The sequence below is a fragment of the Trichechus manatus genome, unplaced genomic scaffold (genome assembly GCF_000243295.1).
Source record: "Trichechus manatus latirostris isolate Lorelei unplaced genomic scaffold, TriManLat1.0 scaffold00075, whole genome shotgun sequence".
In the NCBI taxonomy this organism is placed as follows: Eukaryota; Metazoa; Chordata; class Mammalia; order Sirenia; family Trichechidae; genus Trichechus; species Trichechus manatus.
In genome coordinates, this window is record NW_004444011.1 from 4314942 (window position 1) to 4333960 (window position 19019).

Here is a 19019-nt window from a genome sequence, read left to right on the forward strand (position 1 = left end):
ATCCCATTGCCTTCTGGCCGGCATGGTTTCTGTCGAATAATGTGAGCTTAGTCTTATTGTTTCTCCTCTGTATGTGACTTTTTGTTTTTCTCGAGCTGCTCTCAGGATTCTTTGTTTGTCTTTGGTTTTGGCAAGTGTGATTATGATATGCCTTGATGATTTTCTTTTTGGGTCTATCTTATATGGGGTTTTCTGAACTTCTTGATGGCCAGTTTTTCATCTTTCATGATATTGGGGAAGTTTTCTGTCAGCAGTTCTTCAATGATCCTCTGTATGTTTTCTGTTTCCTCCCCCTGTTCTGGTACTCCAATCATTCGCAATTTTTGCTGTTGACTGTATCATACATAATTCTCAGGGTCTCTTCATTTTTCTCTGTTCTTTTTTCTGATTTTTCCTCAGCGTTGTATCTAAGTGTTTGTCTTCAATTTCACTTATCCTGTCTTCCACCGTTTCAAACTTACTCAGCCCTTCTATGACACTGTCCATTGCTGAAATCTTGTTATCTTTTGGATTTCTAATTGTTGTTTCTGTATGATTTCTAGTTGTAAATTTATTTTGGGCATTTTGTTCCTGCATTATTTTCCTGAATTCTTCCATTTTTTTGTCTGTATTTTCCATGAATTTGTCTATTTTCTCCTCATTTTTTCTTCAACTCTTGGATAGCTCTGAACATTAGAGATTTTAATTCCCTATCAGGTAGTTCTAGTGCCTTTTCTTCTACTGGAAAGTCATCTGGTGTTTTATTTTGGACACCTATTGGAACCATCCGGTCCTGTTTTTGTAAATGTTTTGTATTGTCTGCTGTCTTCGAGGCATTCAGTAGTTATTTTTCTAATTTACTGATTGAAGATTTGTCTCGTCCTTTTTGTTTGTTTGTTTTATTTGGCTATGTCTGAGCAAGCGGGCTTTGTGTTCTTTGTTGTTTGCTCGTCTGTCGGCATGGTACTTTCCGCCTCCTTCTCCAACTGGCAGGTTAAATTGCTCAGATATGGTATAGCAGGGCAGGTCAAGCTGATGAGGAGTTGCTGGGATGAGTTGTTTGTGGCACTTACTACGGCCACTGGTGCAGGCCAGTTATTAGTACAGGGCAAGTTCTGGCAAGCCGTGCCTGGACTGCTTGGTGGTGTGATGTTCAGTGCACAGTGCAGGTAGGTGCGATGGAGGGGGGAGATTGTGATGTGTGGCGTTAAGATGGGTATGGGAGAGAGGAGAGAGAAGAGAGAGGAACGGGGGCCAAAAATATTCAAACAAATTAAAAAGGGAGCTAGAGGAGCTTGCCATTGGATTGGGAAGAAGAGAGACTATGAAATGGAGAAAAACAAAAAGAAGAAGAAAAAAAGAAAAGAAAAAAAATGAATAAAACTTAGAAAGAAAAGAAAAGCTCCCAGGGATCCCACCGGTAGGGCTACAAGGTCTGGGGAAATTGCTCCCAGGCCGTGAAGTACAGCCTGGCTAGAAGGCGTAGAGGTGTCACTCAGTACCAGGTATTCAAGGAACAGGAAGAGAAGGACAGTATTGAGAGATAAGAAACTGAGTAATTAAGAAAGACGAAAAGGGAAAAAGAGAGAAAAGAAAACAAAACAAATTAAAAAAAAAAAAGAACAATAAAATCCCCCAAAAAAACAGAAAAGAAAATAGGAATGCTCTCAGGGATCCCTCTGCACATCTGCGCAAACTGAGGGGGTAGGTCCCAAGCCGCGCAGTACTGCTTGGCTAGAACAGACTCCCAGTTGCAGATCAGAAAAAGAAAACAAACAATCAATTCAAAACAAACAAACAAAAAAAAAGCCCCAGGATCCCATCAGCATGGCAGCACAAGCAAAGAAGCAGTCTCACATTTGAGTGTCATTTCACAGCCTTTCCGGAAGAAGTAAAGATGGTGCACAGAGCCAGGCATTTGAGAGGAAGGACTGGGAGGTGGTGAGAGGTAAGGAAGCAATCTAAAGAGTGGAAGAAAGCAACACCAGCAGCCAACAAATGGCACTTAGGGAGTCGGCCAGTGCAGGCAGGTGGAATCCAAGCAACACCGGGTTGAAGCCAATGCTTCCCGGCCAAGAGACTGTGCAGGAAGCAGAGGAGGCCAAGTTGGGGTGAAGAAGGGTGGGGGTGGGTGGGAAAGCATATATCTCTGGTTACCAGTTGTTCTGTCTCCTGTCGGAAGCTCCGTGAAGCTGCTTTCTCGTACCCCCTGTTCACTGGTCTCTTATAGGAGTCCAAGACAGCCGATCCGTGCTGCTTTAGCTGATGGGGGACCTCTGCATGTATCTCTCCTCACTCTCTGTTCTCTGTCAGTTTCTTATTCCATTTGGTGCTCGGGTGAGTTCTTTATCTCTTCATTTGATGCTTAGAGTTTCAGGACTGCTGTTTTCTCTGTATGGCTTAGTTTTTTGGATCTTTGCTGTGAAGGGATGGCGTGGTGCTTCTCCCTATAGTGCCATGTTGCCCGGAAGTCCCAATGGCATTTTTTAATGAGACAGAGAAACAAATCACCAACTTCATATGGAAAGGGAAGAGGCCCCGGGTAAGTAAAGCATTACTCATGAAGAAGAACAAAGTGGGAGGCCTCACACTACCTGATTTTAGAACCTATTATACCACCACAGTAGTCAAAACAGCCTGGTACTGGTACAACAATAGATACATAGACCAAAGAAACAGAATTGAGAATTCAGACATAAATTCATCCATGTATGAGCAGCTAATATTTGACAAAGGCCCAAAGTCTGTTCACTGTGGAAAAGACAGTCTGTTTAACAAATGGTTCTGGCATAACTGTATATCCACCTGCAAAAAACTGAAACAAGACCCATACCTCACACTGTGCACAAAAACTAACTCAAAATGGATAGAAGACTTAAATATAAAATTGAAAATGATAAAGATCTGGAAGAAAAAATAGGGTTAACGCTAGGAGCCCTAATACATGGTAGAAACTCAATACAAACCATAATTAACAATGCACAAGCACCAGAAGAGAGACTAGATAACTGGGAGGTCCTAAAAAGCAAACACTTATGCTCATCAAAAGACTTCACCAAAAGAGTAAAAAGACAACCTACAGACTGGGAAAAAAATTTTGGCTATGACAAATCCGATCAGCATCTAATCTCTAAAATCCACAAGATACTGCAAAACCTCAACAACAAAAAGAAAATAACCCAATTAAAAATGGGCAAAGGATATGAACAGGCACTTTGCCAAAGAATATATTCAGGTGGCTAACAGACACATGAAGAAATGCTCATGATCATTAGCCATGAGAGAAATGCAGATCAAAACTACAATGAGAGATCATCTCACCCCAACAAGGCTAGCATTAATCCAAAAAACACAAAATAATAAATGCTGGAGAAGCTGTGGAGAGACTGGAACACTTATACACTGTTGGTGGAAATGTAAAATGATACAACCACTTTGGAAATTGATTTGACACTTCCTTAAAAAGCTAGAAATAGAAGTACCAATCAATCCAGCTATCCCATTCCTTGGAATATATCCTAGAGACATAAGAGTCGTCACACAAACAGATATATGCACACCAATGTTCACTGCAGCACTGTTCACAATAGCAAAAACATGGAAACAACCTAGGTACCCATCAACGGAGGAATGGATAAGCAAATTATGGTATATCCACACAATGGAATACTACACAACATTAAAGAACAACTATGAAGCCATGAAACATCTTATAACATGGAGGAATCTGGACGGCATTACGCTGAGTGAATTTAGTCAGTCACAGAAGAACAAATATTGTATAAGACCACTATTATAAGAACTCAAGAAAAGGTTTAAACTCAGAAGAAAGCATTTTTTGATGGTTACGAGGGTGGGGAGGGAGGGTGAGGGTTATTTACTAACTAGATAGTAGATAAGAATTATCTTAGATGAAAGCAAGGATAGCACACACTACAGGGGCAGTCAGCACAACTGGACTAAACTAAAGCTAAGAAGTTTCCTGAATAAAATCAAACACTTTGAGGGACAGAGTAGCAAGGGCAGGGGTATGGGGACCATGCTTTCAGGGGACATCTAGGTCAACTGGCATAACAAAGTTTATTAAGTAAATGTTCTGCATCCTACTTTGATGAGCTGTGGCTGGGGTCTTAAAAGCTTGCAAGGGGTCATCTAAGATGCATCAATTGGTCCCAACCACCTGGAGTAAAGGAGAATGAAGAACACCAAAGACACAAGGAAAGTATTAGCCCAAGAGACGGAAAGGGCCACATAAACCAGAGACTTCATCAGCCTGAGAACAGAAGAACTAGATGGTGCCCGGCTACCACCAATGACTGCCCAGACAGGGAACACAACAGAGTGTCCCTGATGAAGCAGGAGAAAGGTGGGGTGCAGAACTCAATTCTAGTAAGAAGACCGACTTAATCATCTGACTGAGACTGGAGGAATCCCGGAAAGCATGGTCCCTGGATTCTCTATCAGCTCAGAACTAAAAGAATTTCTGACGCCAACTCTTCAGACAGGGATTGGACTGGACTGTGGGTCATAAAGTGATACTTGCGAGGAGTGTGCCTCTTAGCTCAAGTAGATACAAGAGACTAAAAGGGCAGCTTCTGTCCGGAGGTGAGAAGGGAAGGCAGAGAGGGCTAGGAGCTGATTGAATGGACACGGGAAATCAGGGGTGGAAAGGAGGAGTGTGCTGTGGCAGTATGGGGAGAGCAATTAGGGTCACATAACAATGTATGTATAAATTTTTGTATGGGAGACTAACTTCAAATGTAAACTTCATTTAAACTACAACAATAAAAAAAATTAAAAAATATTATAAAGGCATTCTCAGGCAAGCAACATTTGGAATGCATGAAACTAGAAAATGAAAAAAAGATTATAAACATGGTGGACTTCGATCAAGAGGGCAATGAAAAGGAAACACCAGTATGTCAACTATGCAGTAGCCCTAAAAAGCAATCAGTGCAAATTCAGGTAGGAAATCAAAAAGCCTGAAGACAATGTCTTCAAATGTAACAAAGCTGCACACTAATGAGCTAGATGACCTCAGTAATTAAGTGAAGGCAGGAGATTGTTTTTATGTCAACAAGAAAACCAGCAGTTGAGAATGTGTAAACAACATAAACATTGATAATGTAAAAGTCACACTCTACCTGACAGAGGCTGTTATGTTCAGTGAGGGTAGTGAGGGGAAGGCTAACTTTCCTCATATAACAGCTAAATTTACTGATCACTCAGTGTGTATCAGTCCTTGGGCTAAGCACTTTAAATGAATTTCTTATTTAATCCTCATTTTTGTGTACCTCTAATTACATGCCTTCACCTTATAAAACAGGTGTTATAATTATCCCCATTATACAGCTATATTGAGGAGTCTGGATATAATGCCCAACATTAATGTATTAAGAAAAAAATTAAGTATATTATCTAGAGTTATAAAATCAACTAATAAATGGATCATTGATAAAACAGAACTTCCTTTATAATTGGAAAAATATAATTATGCAAATTCTTCATTGTTCACAGCAGGGAGTCAATATATACTGTTTAAAGTTGAGAAATCAAGAGCTAGAAGTATAAGCATATTATCTGGGTATTATGAAGATACATAATCACAAGAAGAACTAAAAACAGGAAAAGGAGGAGAATGAGAATTCAGTGGGGAGAGAAAATATTTATTTTTTACTTTATCATCTCTGTACTATTCAAATATTACTATCATATGCACATATTTCAATTTTAATAAAAATTATTTAAGTGTACAAGCGGGGATGGAAAAGAACAGCTGTGGAGACAGTTGGAAAATGGTGGTGGTGAGCAGAAATGGAGAGGATCCTCTGCTGGAGATGCCCCAGTTTAGGGGGGAGCTGCCAATTATCCAGTAATCAATAAAGAACATACTTCTAGAAGCAGGGGCCAACTCAACTCAAGGGTCCAGCAGGGTGGGTGTCTCCTGCCCACTCCACCCCTTTCCCTTGCCACAAACCCTGTGGATTGTGAATAAACATGTCAACTCAATAAGCGTGGGCATTTGACACTTTAAGCCTTGACATGAAATCTGTTTGTCTGTCTTGTACTTTCTCTATGAATTAAGTACACACACGCACACGCACGCACACGCACACACACGCACACGCACACACACACACACAAACCAAACCCACAGGCATTGAATCAATTCAGACTCACAGCAACCCTACAGGACAGGGTAGAACTGCCCCATAGGATTTCCAAGGCTGTAAATCTTTATGGAAGCCGACTGTCACATCTTTCTCCTGAGGAGCAGCTTGTGGGTTCTACCCACCGACCTTTTGGTTAGCAGCCAAGTGCTTTAACCACTGCACCACCAGGGCTCCTTCATATACACATAAACTTAATTATATAACTATCTACCTATCTACCTACCTATTCATCCATCCATCCATCCATCCATCCATCCATCCATATTACACATGCCCGTAAGGGGGAAAAGGAGTCCCTGGGTGGCATAAATGGCTAAGTGCTATGCTACTAACCAAAATGTTGGTGGTTTGAATCCAGCCAGAGGAGCCTCAGAGACAGGCCTGGTGATCTACTTCGGAAAGATCACAGCCATTGAAAACCCTATGGAGTGCAGTTTGACTCTGAAACACATGGGATCACCATAAGCAGGATTCAACTCCATGACAACTGGTTAGTTGTGTGGTTGGTTTTAAGAGGGGAGAACTGAATGTTGTCCATCAGAAGCCTTGTGCTAGGGATTGAGGTGGGCAGTCTAAGTAGAGGGAAGGTTCCTAAAATCAAAACCCTGTACCCTTTATCATAGCAATGGGCAAGCATACAGACTTTAATTCTTCAAAGAGAGACCTAGACATGGCCATCCTTCATTAAGGCTGTGTCGTTTTAATTACATACTATCTTAAGCATCTATGTGATTCTCTTACGGACTACTCTCTTAAGAGAGACCGAGTCTTTAACAAAGGACTGTGTTTATACTCCAGCACAGGGCTCTGTAGGTGAAACATTAGATTTTACCCACAAACAAATTTGAATGCAGAGAACTCTTCTTTTTAAGGGAGAAAAAGGACTGCTTTTCTGATAATTTACCTTATGTATAAAAAAAGAAAAGAGATTTTACACAAGATTGCAACTATTGAATCATTCTGCGGTTAAATCAATTACTGCATCTGATTAGCTTTCCAGTAACACTTCGAGTAGAGAGAATGTTGTTGGCAAAATAGTAAAAAATCTGGCAGCCAAGAGATTTAAACATTAGCAACCATTCAGAAACAAACAGAGGCAACTTAGTACAACAGAGAAGAATTCTTCGATCTAATTACTTCCACCACTAAACCCTACCATTTTTCTTCCCACTAATTTATTTAGTTTCACAGCATGAGTTCAATTAATTTCTTCTTAGTAAGAGGTCATGTAAATTCATATCTCCACTATAAATATTTTGAAATGCCTAACAACTATGCAATACTTTGTTAACCCTTTGGCCTCTGAAATTACCACGCACACAAAAAGATTACAACTGCTATACCTGGTACGTAGAAGGCACCCGATAGAGTATTGCTTAAATAATGATATAATTGAATCGTATCAAGTAACTGTAAAGATTGGTACTAGTTTGGAAAGAGATAACATGTTTAGATTATCCAATGAATAAACATAAAATAGTTGGATGAAATATCAAACCATGCAGAAAATTGTAAATGTGCAAATAATTAAATCTTTTGTATAAAAAAAGGGGCAAATACATAATAACTGAATATTGCTGAAACCCCAGATCACTGTGAAAGAATTTTGTTTCTGCAGCTTTCCTCTTTTGTACATTTTAACTGTAAGTTCTCACCAAAGCAGCCTCTATATTTCTCCTGTGGAGATAATACCTGCAAACAGAACAAAAAGTCGATAGTTTACCCCCCCTTCCGAAGGGCCCTGGTGGTGCACTAGTTAAGATCTTGGCTGCTAAGCAAAAAGTGAGCAGTTCAAATTTACCAGCTGCTCCTTGGAAACCCTATGGGGCCGTCCTACCCTGTCCTATAGGGTCACTATGAGTAGGAAACTACTCAACAGCAACGGGTTGTTTGTTTTTTTTTTCTTTTCCAGGTGTTGAGGACAGCCAGCTCGCTAAGCGTAAATTATAATTCAAGCCCCAAGCAATTATCTAGGTACCAGGGAAAAAATACATGATCATAGAATATACTTGGTATATCACAGTACTTATATTTTCAAAATTCAGTTGAATTCATTCTAACTTTTAAAATTTTGTTTTGCAGAGTCAGAATCATCTTACAGTCACTATATTTAAAAAATACTCTTTGAAGCAGAGTAATCTGACAGCTTCACGATTTCTTACCCTGTTATCTGGTTATTAGGCAAAAGTACTCAGGAGAAAGGATTCTATGAATAGGAATAAGCATTGTAGAAGGACAGAAAAAAAAGAGGGCTGTTTCTTTCTTCCTAGTTATCCTAGGGCATTTTGTTTATTTTTAATCTGTTTACCTTAACTGCTCACCAAAGCTCCAACAGAGACTGTGATGTGTATGTAAAGTATGAAAGTAGAGAAAATCACTAATTTAATAAGAAGCCACATTTCAAAGTAGTCTGGCCAGGTCGCTAAGCCTTAGTTTCTAATATCTAGATATCCCTGGGTTCAAATCCAACCCTGTTATTTATACACTGCGTGATCTGTAAACAGACGTAGTAATATTACACATTTCAGAGGGTTGGTGCAAGAAATAAATAAGTGAGAATGAGAAGGGTATCCCTGGGTGGTGTAAACCGAAAGGTTGGTGGGTCAAATCTACTCAGAGGCATCTCGGAATAAAGGCCTGGTGACCTACTTCTGAAAAATCAGCCACTGAAAACGCTATGGAGCACAGCTCTACTCGGACACACACGAGGTTGCTATGAGTTGGAATTGACACAACAACAACCGGTAGCTGGTCAGAGGTGAAGATTCATTTTGGTGAGCAGTAGAAGGTAAGGCCTTAGAGCTGGGTGACCAAAGGCTTTAACTGGTGTAATAAGTAAATGTAAAGCTCAGAGCATTTCAGGCCTGATGCCTAGCGAGCAATCAAAAAATAGCTACAGTTACTAAAAAAATTTTAATCTTCAGAACATAGTTTACCCTTTCCCTTAGACAAAAATTTATAAACTGGTGGTTAGAATCCCAGGTTAGAATTCCAGCCTATTCTACTCATAATGTTTATAGGCTGGCATTGACAGTGTTATCAAACCAAACCATCAGTTTAACAGGGTGACGATCCTATAACTCCAGGAGTGTCTTACTTAGCCAGCTCCCATGCACATCCTCCCAGACCAGATTGCCTCCTCTGAGAGCCTGGAGGCGTTTAAAGATGGGGGCTTCTCCTACCCCAACTGCCAAGGCTGTGTCGGGGGCATGCTCCTGGCTCCCCAAGTTACAGCTCTGTGCCCTTCCTGTGGAGACACTGTTACACGGGAGTGTGGTTTATAGCAGCATGAATCAAGAAGCCTCTGGGTCTCTGGGAGACTCCCAGAGCTTGGCACGGACAGGACATCGTCACTCTGTTGAATAAAACAAGAGCTCCAAGCCAAACCCGGGAACACCCTGTTCCTTGAGCAATTTACCACCCTGTTTTTTGCACAGTGCTTAGAACACTGTAGGAAATCAATAAAGCTTAATTAACTTAAAATTACAAAAGACTGTCACCATCTGGCTCCAGTCTCCCAAATGTTCCTTACTCGTTCAGTCTCTCTGACTTTACAGGGAGTCTCCCTTTGCCTAGATCACCTCTCCTCCCATGTCTCACCTGTGAGCAACTATTCATCCTTCTAGACTCACCTCAGAGGCTACCTACCAGAACCCTTTCCTGGGTCCCTGAGGAGAAGGCAGCCTCTCTGATGTAGTGCCTACAGCACTCTCCGCCTATTTCTGCCCTGTGATCGTGGGTATGCAGCGCACTTACTCAGAGATCTCAGGCCTTCATATGCATAGAAATCATCTGGGTGCTTGTTAACACAGAAGGTTCCCAACCTTCACCCTGGAGACTCAGTCAGTAGGCTGGAATGGGGTCCAAGAGCCTGCTCTGTTGACAAGTTCCCCAGATGGTTCTGATGGAGAGAAACCACAGCCTGGGAAATACCGTTAAGTATCCAGGCAAAGGTGCTTTCAGACTACTACTCTGTCCCCACCACTCAGTACAGCTCCCAATATACAGTAGGTGCTCAATAAATGTCTGTTGTGAAAAATAGGGGGCATTAAAAAAAGTGAGTATTCAGTTATCAACAAATGTTTATTGAGTGGATACTGATTATATAATTTCCCTACCAACAGCAAAGTTGAGCTCATCAAAATCCAATTATGTAGCATGGGGGCAGGTGCATGAAATCAATGAAAACAAGGGTAACTAAGACTTCACTAACCCCCAAGGTCCCTAGGTGGCACAAACAGTCCACACTCAACTGATAACCTAAAGGTGGCTGGTTTGAACCCACCCAGAGGTACCACAGAGGAACCAGGCCTGATCTACTCGACGGCCACCACCAACAACCACAAAGCCAGTTATAATCTGTTGGGCCTTTCTTTAGGCCAATAGTTCTCAATTTGGTCTGCACATTGGAATCAGCTGGGGAGTTTTACAAATACTGATGCCCTGACCCCTACCCCCAGAGAGTCTGAATCTGTCTGGGATGGAGCACGAGCATCAGCATTTTTAAACGTCCTCCAGGTGATTCTGACGTGTAGCCAGGGCTAAGACTCACTGCTGTAGGTTCACATGGCACACCACTTGTGCCTCTACTACAACACTGAACTCAGGTTCATACAGCGCACTACTTGTGCCTCTACTACAACGCTGTATTCTGTCTGCCTTGCTTTACTGAACCTGCTTACTCATCTCCATCTCTCACAGGATTCTAATCTTCTTGAAGTCAGGGACCAAATCCTAGTTATCTTTTATTTCCCTATAGTGTCCACAACAGGAGCATATGCTTTGAAGGCGATCGGTAAAAATTTGTGGAATGAGTGATGAGGATACCACCGTCAGGGGCTCGAATCTCAGCAAACACAAGTGAGTCTGGCCACAGAAACATTTCAAAAAACTCTCAACCACAGCATGAAACCAGACACTATGTAGGCGCCGTTTAAAAAACAGTGGAACAAGATGGCCCTTTTAGCATTTCGGGAGTTTAAGAAGAGCTGTAAAATTAGAACAGACTACACAGAAGAATAGCAGCTACAAAACAAAGGTCACTCTTTATGTGCACAGCATGGGAGTAGGCCCTGGCCATAAAGTACTTTAACTGGAGCCACAGACCCAGGCTAGTGGTCACTGCCACAGACAAGAGCATCTTAGAGAAGGAGTCATTAATCAATATTTTATTTTATTAAAAAAAAAAAAAATACAACACAAAGGACACTTTTACTACTCTTAAGAAGAATGACTAACTTATAGTTTCTTCACGGAAGACCTTGAACTAGAACAAAGGAGCATTTGCTACTGAAATAACAAATACAATGTGAATAATAAAATTCTATAGTTTCTGTGCTGGTTATGAGGTTTCAAATTTCTTATCTTTTATTTTCATTATTGCTTTTAAAAATAATATAAAATACTTAAACTTTTTTTAATAGTCCTTAATGGTGTAACTGAAAAAAAATCACATATAGTTGTGTGATATCGAGTTGGTTCCAACTCATAGCAACCCTATAGGACAGAGTAGAACTGCCCGATAGGGTTTCCAAGGAGCAGCTGGTAGATTTGAACTGCCGACCTTTTGGTTAGCAGCCGAGCTCTTAACCACTACGCCACCAAGGCCCCCACATATAGTTAGGACAATATAAAAGAATGTTACCTCTAGATAGACCAAGTCTTTCATCACAAAGTTAGGGTCTGGATTAAGGTTGGGTGAGGAGGCTAGGACTCAGATAGGTTAAGAGACTAGTATCAAAGACGAAGGTGATGGTAACTAATTATTTCTAACTCTGCCTGTGTACTAGAAACTGTGCTAAGAATGTCTATGTATCATCTCATTTAATCCTCATCACTCCCACCCCACCCTACCTGGATTTTGTACATGAAGATATTGAGTATCACAAAGGTTGAGGAACTTGCCAAAGGTCACACAGTACCTAAGGAACAAAGGTAGCAACTGAACTCTGTCTGCTTGACACCTAAATTTGCATTTTTACAACCTCACCATGTTGCCAGACCTGGGCACTCCACACCATTTCAATCTGTGGAAAATTGGATATTTCCTTTATCCACTATTTCCTGAAGATAGTACAATCCAGGATAATACATAGATTATTCAGAACTGAAATGTAGTCTATGAAAGTCAATTTTGTTTAGACCAAAATTGAAACTATCTCATAGTTAAATAACCAGTCCTACTGAGTGTAATAACTGTAAGGCAAGAGCTTTATATGTACTTTATATGGTTTAATAACCAAAGCAACATGAGATACAGCCCAATCAAAGCCAGAGTTAGCCTTTCTATTGCTCTGATGCCCTTTCATTTATCACCATGATTTACACATGTGTTAGCCAATATAGATTAATTAACATGTAAACATGAATACCATACATGAATACAGGTCTTTTGTCCCACGGAGCCACTCGTGGGTTTGAAACGCCAACCTTTCGGTTAGCAGCTAAACTCTTTAACCATTGTGCTACCAAACCAAAAAAACCAAACCCGTTGCCATCGAATCGATTCTGACTCATAGGGATTCTATTAATAAATATACAAGAACAACTAGTGTAATCTGGAACTGTCTTGGGAAAACTAGAGTGTATGGTCACCCTAATAGGTGATTAAGGCCCTTAAGGCTCAATGATCTTCAATAAACCTTCACTTTAAAGTCTACTGAACTTTTCCCTCCTTTTCATGCTTTCATGTATTGTTTTTCTCCTTTACTTGTCTTTATATATCTTCTTAACCTTTAGGTATTGTTCCTTCTCTTTCACCCCCCCCCCCAATTTTCTTTCTAGTTCTTTCGCCTCCTTCCCCTCGCCCACCCCCATTTCCTTCTCCATACCGTCTTCCCTTCTTTTTCCATGACTCTGGCCTCCATCTATGAAGCTCTCTCTTTCTTCCTCTTGCCCCTATTCAAAATAAATTCTCCCTTCTAGATTCTGTACCGTCTTCTTCCTGTGAAGCTCATCTCAACTTGCCATTATCTGGGGCTAAAATAAAATTCTGATTTTTTTTTTTTTTTTTGCTGTTTTTATTGAATAGCTTTACGTTCCTTGTTTTTTATCTTAAATGCTGGTGAACTGAATGTTATCTATTTCTTTTTCTACAAACAGGCATTGTAGTAGGCAGAAAGACTCCCCAAAGAGATCCATGCCCTAATCTCTGGAACCTGTGAATATGTTACCTTACATGGCAAAAGGGACTTTGCAGACATAATTAAGGTTATGGATTTTAAAACAGGGAGTTATCTTGGAATCTCCAGATGGGCTCAATCTAATTACATAAGCCCTTAAAAATGAGAATTTTCTCCAGCTGGGGGCAGAAGAGATGCAGCAAAAGAGGAAGTCAGAGAGATTCCAAATGTGAGAAGGATTCAAGGCCATTGCTGGCTCAGACCAGAGAGAAGCCTCTAGGAGCTAAAGATGGCCACAGCTGACAGTTGATAAGGAAATGGGCACCTCAGTCCTACAACTGCAAGAAAATGAACTCTTCCAACAACTTGATTGAACTTGGAAGTGGATCTTCCCCAGAGCCTCCAGAAAGGAATGCAGCCTTGAGGATACCTTGATTTTGGCCTTGTGACACTCTATGCAGAGGACCCAGTTCAGTTATGCTCTATCCAGACTTCTCATCTCTACAACTATGAGATAATAAACGGGTGTTGTTTTAAGCCACTAAATTTGTGACAATTTGTTACATCAGCAATAGAAAACTAATACAGGTACTGTTGTTTTTATGGTTGGGTGCCATCCAGTGGATTCCAACTCATAGCAATTCCATGTGACGGAGTAGAACTGCCCCACAGGATTTTCCAGGCTGTAACCTTTATGGGAGCAGATCACCAGGTCTTTCTCCCGTGGAGCCACTGGATGGGTTCAAACCACCAATCTTTCAGTTCGCAGCTGAGCACTTAACATTGTGCCACCAGGGCTCCTAACTTATATTTAACTCTGCTTTGCTTAATTTTAGGAGTAGGGATTCATGAGTTAGTGACTTTTAAAAAATAAAAAAAGATTTCCTCTCTTATCTTTATTTTGGGATAAGTTTGGAAATATGGAGTACATGCTAATTGATTATTCAATCATTGTCATGTTTTCAGATCAAAGAATAAACAGAGTAATCTAGAGGGATTCATTCTCAAGGTGGGCATCACTGCTATCTACATTTGGTTCATTGTTCTCAGAGAAGTCCTTCGGAAAATCTCATTTGGCTTCTTGTAAACACCTCTCATCCTTGTAGGATACTTAAACAAGGTGTTTTGCTTTCTCAAGCATTCAACAGGCATGTTGTCACCTGCCACACCACCAGAATGAGAGAATATTCAACCTAACTTTACAAATGGAACAAGAGGTTGGTTGGTCTATGATGCAGAAACAACTAGCTGATTCTGCCCACTGACTCGATTTATCAGTCAAATTAACCCAAAAAAAAAAAAAATTTCTCACACTTTATAAGATAAAACAACAAGGTCAACAGCAACAACAAAAACAAACCAAAAATTGTGCCAATCTTCTACTGGTCAAGAAATTCCTACTTTTTTTGCTCCCACCTGCCACATATTCCTATACACTATGGTATGTGCATATCAAGATAATCTATCAAGATATGAATTTATTTTCTTTTTCATGCTACTGCAATCAGAACCAAAAATCCACTGCCATCATCAAGTTGATTTTGATTAATGGCAGCCCCACGTGTTACAGAGTAGAACTAAACCCCATAGTGTTTTCTTTGCTGTAATCTTTACAGTAGATTGCCAGGGCTTTCTTCCATGGTGCTGCTGGGTGGGTTCAAACCACCAACCTTTCAGTTAGCAGCCAAATAGCAGCCAAATGCAACTGAAAAGTGTTTTCACCGCCCAGCGACCTTGAGACTGCAATAGGATCTAGGAAAAATTAGGCACATTTTGCCCCCCTACTTCTGGATAGGACAAACTAGTTAGTTGTGTGTTCAGGGCTCCAAGAATATTAGGTTTAGGAGCTGAAAACAGAAATTGCCAAAAACATGAAAAATAACCCCACCCAGGCCTTGGAGTCTGTTCCTACCTAAGTACCAGTACCAGTAACAGTTGCCACAGAATAGATTACAACTCATGTGTGTCAGAGTAAAACTGTGCTCCATAGGGATTTTAATGGCTAATTTTTCAGAAGTAGATTACCAGGCCTTTCTTCTGAGGCACCTCCGGGTGGACTTGAACCTCCAATCTTTTGGTTAGCAGCTGAGCATGCTAACCATTTGCAACAAGTTTTTTCCTGACAAGAAAAGGATGGAGCCTGGGGCTTTGAGTTCGAAAGGTGAAAATGACCTGGAAACCAAAAGAGGAGACCAGAATAGCAAGTGCTTGAGCTGTGAGGACCTGCCTGCTACTTCTATTTACTGTCTGGGAAGTCTGATGGGATGGTCTGGAAATGCAGGAGCTTGAGTAAAGAATGAAACCCATACCTGCATTCAGTACAATGGGAGAAGAGCCTCCTGCCTTCGAATGGGCCACACAGGTTTGGACAATGAGCATCTCAGCAGTGACCACAATGGATTGAAGAGTTAGAGGCCCTTCCTCTAAATTTTATAAACTACAGAATACTACCCTCAGGAGAAGGAGGCCTCCAATAATGACTGATATCTGGCTAACCTCACCAACAGAGGCTAAAACCAAGATTTATTTAGATGTAGAAAAATAAAGCAATGTGGTGTTTCTTATAGAACTATTCTGGAGAAGATTCATTCCAGCTATACACGTATGTGTGGATGGGGAGAGTGGATAACAGGAACCCAATAACTGAGCTGTAAAAAACAGGGATGGAGGAAAGGGCCCTGCTTATCTCTACTTCTCAAGGTTTCCTTGGGCATTTGTGTTTGTTGATGTGCACAGGTATTTTTACCAGCTACCAGCAAGATTGCAGAGAACCTTTGAAGAAGACCCAGGAAGGATAGTTTCTTGCACGCCTTTAATAGAAAACAAAAACCCAAACTAATATTTACTGTGTAGTTTGCATGCACTACTTTTTAATCAGCCAGCCCAGTTTGCTGTTGACAGCTCATGGTAAGTTATCTGAACATGAGGTTATGTGCTTTACTCCTGTGACAATGTCCAAGTCAGTGCTTAGGCGCTGTCATGACCCTCTCGAGCAGCTTTCTGCTGCAAAAGGAGGAGGCTGGAGCTGAAACTTTAGGCACCATGACGTTTTTCCACTTCTAATATCTATGATAATTTCAGTGATGATACACTCAGGTAAACACACTGCTTGCAATAAATCCGCTGCCTATTTATTCTTTTTCCATTAAATATCACACACACACACACACACACACACAGCCGCAAGAAAATTAAGCCCATGAAGATACTTTATTAGTGGAAAGTCACAGCTGACTTAACTTTCGAAAGTCAGACAATTCTAAGTTTCTTCTGCAACTTCATCTCATCCACACCACATAAGCACACAGTGAAGCCTAAAACCTAAATATGCAAACAGAGTATCTGCAGTACAAAGGAGGCACATTCTTGCAGCTATGATTTTGCCATTCCTTGCTCTGCATCTTTAAAATTACTTCCACCAGAGTCACATTCTCATCCAACTCTCTTCTGCATGAGCTCCCTCTATATGCAAAACAAATACATGATTAAAGAGAGTATTTCACGCTAATAAAAAAGTCAGGGCAGAAAAAGAAGGGAAGGAAAGCTCTCAGAGCCCACAACTTTGCAGCTCCTCCATGCACTACACTTTAGCCAACCTCTCTGCCTTCTGCCTCATCCCGTTTGATAATCCCCATCTCAGGGTCTTTGTGGATACCATTCACCACCCTTAGGATGAACTCCCCACTTCTTGACAAACCATGTTTATCACTTCCCTAAATCTCTAGATCAAAACTCACTTCCTCCAGAAAGTCTTTTCTGATTTAATTGCCCCAGCAACTCTTGCAACACTTGGGCATTCAATTAATAATAGAATGTTTTGCACTTGTTGATATGTAGCTTTATAAATGAGCTGAAGTATGTTTTAATGTTAGAGGCTGGATAGCTATGTATCACAGCAAGCTGAACAGCTTTAGATGGTAATAATAGAATAGAACTGTATTTCCTGGCATTAAATGAGATTTTTGGAATTTAGTAAGAGGTCTATAAACCACATAGCCAGCACACCTTTGTCAATTTAATATGGGGAACTTTGTAAGAGGAGAAGTGTGGAATAGAAGAGAGCATTTGATTAGGAGACAGGAGAAAATCATTCAAAATCAAAATTCAGTGATATTATATTAGCCTAAATTTCTATACAATTAGAATGTGAGCTCCTTGAAAATAAGCATTGTGGCACACGCCCCATACATATCCCATAAAATGAATAATTTGGTAATAGTCTACATACACCAGGCACTCAATAAGTATTTGTTTACGTATGTTTGCGTAGAAAAAGAGTCCTGAAATGTGACTAGAACCCAGAATCCCTTTTGATGGTTTTAAAAGGAGTTTCATAAATACACCACCTGCAGAGCTTGGCAGGATTATGGAGATGATGTAGTCTTGAATTTTTATTTTACTGAGGTAAAGATGGCTTATTCAAGAGCATAGCATCAATAAGTGACTCAGGTGGCACAGAATTCGAACTCCTGAACTACCAGTCCAGTGTTCTTCCCAAGACTCTACCCACTGGGATTAAATGTTCAATATTATGACATAGAGACTTTCAAACACCAAGATAAATTGCCATTTACAATGACATCATAAAGATATCAAGTAAAATATATATTTTTATGTCTATTGGAAAAATCTTTTGCTTGATGATTTTTCTGCACGTGCTAAATATATTAATACATGTATTATATAGAATCAGATTTGGCTGGATATATCTGAGATCCTCCAAGTAACAGTGGCTTAAATGAGATAGATATTTATTTTTCTGTCAACTAAAGAAGTCCAGCAGCAGGTGCTCTAAGGCTGGTGTGGCAGCTCCATGGTGTCAGGGACCCATGTCCCATTGGTCACGCTGCTCCACACCTTTTCTGTATTATATTTGGGTTCAAGGTGGCTCCTAGAGCTCCATTTATCTCCTATGAATTCAGCCAGAAAGAAGGAGATGAACAGAGAACAGGCACACCCCTTCTCTTTTAAGACAACCTCTTGAAGGTCCCCAATGATAGTTCTGCTTACATCACCTTAGCTAGAACCTAGTCATCTCACCCCACCTGGCAGCAAGGGACCCTGAACAATGTAGTCTTTTGTCATGGTGACTATGTACCCAGCTAAAACTGGGGCTCTGTCAGTGAGCAAGAAGGGGAGAATGGATATAAGGGCCATCAAGCAGCCTTTTCCACAGAAAGCCTGCTCAACCACCTCTTGATTGCTTTCTCAATGAATTTAAAGTATGCAAATTTAATATTATGCAAATAATTCAGATATTAAAATGGAGTACTGTGATTCATATGGAAAAGGTAATATAAACCAGCATAATGACAATCATTTTAAACACATTTGGTATTTAAAAAAAAAAAAGATTGCCATGGAGTCAACCCCGACTCATGGTGACCCCATGTGTGTCAGAGTACAACTGTGCTCTGTAGGTTTCCAGTGACTAGTTTTTCAGAAGTAGATTGCCAGAACTTTCTTCTGAGGCACCTCTAGGTGGATTCGAATCTCCAACTTTTTGGTTAGCAGCCAAGTGTGTTAACCATTTGCACCACCCAGCAATCTATGTATTATATAAGGAATATTTTATAAGCATGAAATCATTATAAGCTCACATCTTTGCCTTAATGATTGATAATAATGACAGCAAAATAGTCCCAGGACTATTACAAAGTTCCTCACAGGGCAAGAAGTTAAACATCTAGTAATGACATTTGCCAGAATTGCTTACAAGAGCAGGCGATTTCTTCAGGAGTCTGGT